This window comes from Sinocyclocheilus grahami, unplaced genomic scaffold (assembly GCF_001515645.1).
Source record: "Sinocyclocheilus grahami isolate Dianchi unplaced genomic scaffold, SAMN03320097.WGS_v1.1 scaffold661.1, whole genome shotgun sequence".
NCBI lineage: Eukaryota > Metazoa > Chordata > Actinopteri > Cypriniformes > Cyprinidae > Sinocyclocheilus > Sinocyclocheilus grahami.
In genome coordinates this window covers 947,905-953,740 of record NW_015505840.1, presented here as the reverse complement: position 1 = coordinate 953,740, position 5,836 = coordinate 947,905, and the positions used below count along the sequence as shown (strand labels likewise).

The following is a 5,836-nucleotide window of genomic DNA, read 5'->3' as shown; positions in this document are numbered from 1 at the left end:
GTGTCTATGTGTCTATCTGTCTATCTGTCTGTCTATCTATCTATCTGTCTGTCTGTCTGTCTGTCTATCTGTCTGTCTATCTGTCTGTCTGTCTGTCTGTCTGTCTGTCTGTCTGTCTATCTATCTATCTATCTGTCTATCTATCTGTCTGTCTGTCTGTCTGTCTATCTATCTATCTATCTATCTATCTATCTAATCTTACATGTATAAAGTATAATTATATTTATTCTATATGGAACTGTAATCAAAAGCAAAGGGAATAGAAATGTTAAATGTAAAGACGTTTATTTTGGGCTTGTACAGTGTATCAGTGTAACCTGTATCTTCTAACTTTACACACTCACACAAACAGAAAGAGTTGATGTATTATTCATACACTTTCCACGAAACACTCACCCGCCGGTTGCGTTGTTTTTCTAACCTTCATCTGAATTAAACTCTATACAGTTTTAATAACACACATTGTTTGGTGAAGTCCACATGAATGTTTATGACTTGAGTTTATTGTGGTTAAACTAGTCTGGTTCTCCACCAGCTATAAGCTGCTTAAACCTGACATTAATATTGCATGGTGTCTGTCAAAGGGGACGTGAAGTGGGTCAACATCAGACAGATGAGCGCATCAGCCATACGCTGCTGTTTATATTGTTCATAACACGCAAATCCAGAGAACTAAAGCGCATCAAACTCAAACACACCCCCAATGACTGATATTGAGCTTTATCTATAATATCATCTCTTCCATTATCTAAGATTCAAATACAAATCAGTCACTTATTTGAATCATTTAATGTTTTGCAATTCAAAGCAGCAGCAGCGGCATGTTAAAAATCATAGCTGGGACATTTTACAGACCCGAAGCTTATGGAAGATTCCTGAACTGATCCGGTCCACACATATTTCATTATCTGGCATATTTCCCAGTCATGCATGCTCTCAAAAGTTCCCACTGTAATAAACATTAACAGGACATGCCTCCAGAAACAAGAGGAACAACACATTTGAAAATCGCAAGTATTCATATAACCAAAATGAGGAACATTTGGTTTAGTTTAAACAACAAGATCAAAAAAATGTCAGAAAATATATTATTTATTAGTTTTAGCATTATTTTATAATATAATTTATAATACTAAATTGTTATAATTGTAAAGCTAAATAATTTAATAACAAATTATAATATCTTTATAAAATAAAAATGATCAAAATACAATTACAAAAAAATTCTATTTTTATTTTATTATGGTTATTAATAAAAATATTACACCAATTTCCATTAAAACATTATTTTTGTCAGAACATATATTATTATTTGTATCAGTATTATATAATATTTATTTATAATTTATAATAGTAAATTGTTGTAAAATAATTACATCAAATTATAATATTTATATCAAATAAAAATACCAACATAAAATGATCAATTATTTAATTTTTTATTATGGTTACTAATAAAAAAGCATGCCAATTTTCTTTAAAAACATTTATCTTTGTCACAATATACAGTATATTATGTATTATGTCAGAACATACTGTATATTATTTATTGTTTATATTGTTGTTTTATAATATTTATAATTTATAAGACTAAATTGTTATAAAATAATTATATAATAAAATTATAATATTTATATAAAATAAAAGCATATAAATAAAATCATATAAAATAAAAAATATAAAATGTTTATTTTATTGTGGTTACTAATACTACTACACAAATATTTGTTACAAATTTTATTTTTGTCACAATATACATTATGTAAAATATGTATTATTTATTATTTGCATAATCACTTTATCATATTTAATTATAATTTATCATACTAAATTGTTATACAATTATTATATAATATAATACTTTTATCAAACAATAAATAATTACATTTGTATTTTATTATGGTTACTGATAAAAATATTACACCATTTTTGGTCAAAAACATAATTTTTATTAAGCAAATTCATTGACTGCCATCTGTCCACTAGAAGCAGTAAAATGAGGTTCATAGTTGGTCTCTACAAGTGCAGTGATATATACAGTAGCTGTGTTTTGCGTCATATCTGTTAATATAGCATGTACTGTATCATAACTGGAACGTTGTATTGACCAATCAGCATCCAGTCCTGGAACGGTCCGTTTATAGAGAATAATTAAAGCAGATGTAGAGTTGTTTCCCTGCAGCTGGTCTGGAATCAGTTGTACATGGTCATGTGCAGGAACTACATCTATCTATCTATCTATCTATCTATCTGTCTGTCTGTCTATCTATCTATCTATCTATCTAATCTTACATGTATAAAGTATAATTATATTTATTCTATATGGAACTGTAATCAAAAGCAAAGGGAATAGAAATGTTAAATGTAAAGACGTTTATTTTGGGCTTGTACAGTGTATCAGTGTAACCTGTATCTTCTAACTTTACACACTCACACAAACAGAAAGAGTTGATGTATTATTCATACACTTTCCACGAAACACTCACCCGCCGGTTGCGTTGTTTTTCTAACCTTCATCTGAATTAAACTCTATACAGTTTTAATAACACACATTGTTTGGTGAAGTCCACATGAATGTTTATGACTTGAGTTTATTGTGGTTAAACTAGTCTGGTTCTCCACCAGCTATAAGCTGCTTAAACCTGACATTAATATTGCATGGTGTCTGTCAAAGGGGACGTGAAGTGGGTCAACATCAGACAGATGAGCGCATCAGCCATACGCTGCTGTTTATATTGTTCATAACACGCAAATCCAGAGAACTAAAGCGCATCAAACTCAAACACACCCCCAATGACTGATATTGAGCTTTATCTATAATATCATCTCTTCCATTATCTAAGATTCAAATACAAATCAGTCACTTATTTGAATCATTTAATGTTTTGCAATTCAAAGCAGCAGCAGCGGCATGTTAAAAATCATAGCTGGGACATTTTACAGACCCGAAGCTTATGGAAGATTCCTGAACTGATCCGGTCCACACATATTTCATTATCTGGCATATTTCCCAGTCATGCATGCTCTCAAAAGTTCCCACTGTAATAAACATTAACAGGACATGCCTCCAGAAACAAGAGGAACAACACATTTGAAAATCGCAAGTATTCATATAACCAAAATGAGGAACATTTGGTTTAGTTTAAACAACAAGATCAAAAAAATGTCAGAAAATATATTATTTATTAGTTTTAGCATTATTTTATAATATAATTTATAATACTAAATTGTTATAATTGTAAAGCTAAATAATTTAATAACAAATTATAATATCTTTATAAAATAAAAATGATCAAAATACAATTACAAAAAAATTCTATTTTTATTTTATTATGGTTATTAATAAAAATATTACACCAATTTCCATTAAAACATTATTTTTGTCAGAACATATATTATTATTTGTATCAGTATTATATAATATTTATTTATAATTTATAATAGTAAATTGTTGTAAAATAATTACATCAAATTATAATATTTATATCAAATAAAAATACCAACATAAAATGATCAATTATTTAATTTTTTATTATGGTTACTAATAAAAAAGCATGCCAATTTTCTTTAAAAACATTTATCTTTGTCACAATATACAGTATATTATGTATTATGTCAGAACATACTGTATATTATTTATTGTTTATATAATATTTAATATATAATAATGTTGTTTCATAATATTTATAATTTATAAGACTAAATTGTTATAAAATAATTATATAATAAAATTATAATATTTATATAAAATAAAAGTATATAAATAAAATCATATAAAATAAAAAATATAAAATGTTTATTTTATTGTGGTTACTAATACTACTACACAAATATTTGTTACAAATTTTATTTTTGTCACAATATACATTATGTAAAATATGTATTATTTATTATTTGCATAATCACTTTATCATATTTAATTATAATTTATCATACTAAATTGTTATACAATTATTATATAATATAATACTTTTATCAAACAATAAATAATTACATTTGTATTTTATTATGGTTACTGATAAAAATATTACACCATTTTTGGTCAAAAACATAATTTTTATTAAGCAAATTCATTGACTGCCATCTGTCCACTAGAAGCAGTAAAATGAGGTTCATAGTTGGTCTCTACAAGTGCAGTGATATATACAGTAGCTGTGTTTTGCGTCATATCTGTTAATATAGCATGTACTGTATCATAACTGGAACGTTGTATTGACCAATCAGCATCCAGTCCTGGAACGGTCCGTTTATAGAGAATAATTAAAGCAGATGTAGAGTTGTTTCCCTGCAGCTGGTCTGGAATCAGTTGTACATGGTCATGTGCAGGAACTACAAATCAAGAGGAAAATGCATAAATATTCACAAGATAATAAATTCAGCTCTGACTCACATAATAACTGTCAATCATGTTGCATAAAGATGGTTAAGCCAGGTTAAACATCAAAGAGAATGCACTTGCGTGTTCAGGGTGTGTGTTCATGCTCATACTTGCATTTGTGTGTGTGTGTGTGTGTGTGTGTGTGTGAGAGAGAGAGTAAGTGTGTGTCTTAGGTTTCACCTGCTGCTGTCAGAGCTGGTGGGATTTCTAGATACTCCAGTGCCTGGTTCTTGTTTTTGTCAAATGTCATAAAAATTCCCTATAAAAAAACAGACAGATGGGTGAATAATCATAGAATCAAGTATTAATTTGATCCAAGATGCAGTCATGAATATTAATACATGCTTTGAAGCAATAATTACACAAGATTTTTTAACTCTACTTCTACGAATTGATGAGTAAAGAAAGTGCATTTTATGAAGGTACTGTAAATTAAATCATTATACACATACACATACAGTATATGTATATCACATCCACCTGCAGCTACTGAGATAAGACATCCGCTATGAAATACTAACATATATAGCGTATAACGCACAGCATACTATTCTTAGAAATAGATTCATATAATATAATATAATTTTTTCATGTTTCTGAAAGAAGCCTCTTCTGCTCATCAAGGCTGCATGTATTTGATTAAAAACACAGAAAAAAAAGTAATATTGTGAAATTTTATAACAATTTAAATTAACTGTTTTCTAGTGTAATATATTGTAAACTGTAATTTATTTCTGTGATCAAATCTGAATTTTCAGCATCATTCCTCCAGTCTTCAGTGTCACATGACCTTCAGAAATCATTCTAATATGCTGATTTGCTGCTCAAGAAAACCTTTTTAAAAATTTTAATGATTTTAAACTTTTTTTGTTAAAAAAATATCAGGAAAGAGATGTAAACATTCAAAATTGATAATAATGTTAGAAGATTCATCACACTAGAAATGCAGGATCGAGTTTTTCACATTAGTTTTATACAGCAGAATTTATGCCATCTATGCAAACAGAAAATCTGCATTCTGTGCAAAGTATTCATACTGCATACAGGAGAAATTGTAAGAGTAATATGCATGCAAGCCATGCATTCTTAAAGGGGTCATATGATGCGATTTCAATTGTTCCTTTCTCTTTGGAGTGTTACAAGCTCTTGGTGCATAAAGAAGATCTGTAAAGTTGCAAAGACTAAAGTCTCAAATCCAAAGAGATATTCTTTATAAAAGTTAAGAGTCAACCACGCCTACCTAAAACGGCTCGTTCTAACACGCCCCCACATATCTACCTCACTATGTGGGAAGATTTGCATAACGCCGCCCAAATGTTCACGCAAAGAAAGAAGGCATAACTTTTATTCTCGCTGTAGTATTGTTGTTGCAGCCGCCATGTCGTGAAGGTGCTGTGAGATTCGTTGTGAAAGCGAAACTACTTTGTTTGGCCTTCCAAAAGAGGACGATATCTGCTT

The 5,836-nt window shown here is 29.0% G+C and overlaps 1 long non-coding RNA gene across 1 annotated transcript in view; it reads right to left on the bottom strand.

Moving 5' to 3' along the window:
* Positions 1–4,674, bottom strand: part of LOC107558857 (uncharacterized) — a 6,161-nt gene extending 1,487 nt beyond the window's left edge. Inside the window, exons 1-2 of the long non-coding RNA XR_001605530.1 lie at positions 4,559–4,674; positions 3,062–3,065 (exon numbers count right to left, since the gene is read on the bottom strand). This is a non-coding gene — a long non-coding RNA (uncharacterized lncRNA). The remainder of the gene's footprint in view (positions 1–3,061; positions 3,066–4,558) is intronic.
* Positions 4,675–5,836: the final 1,162 nt, after the last annotated feature.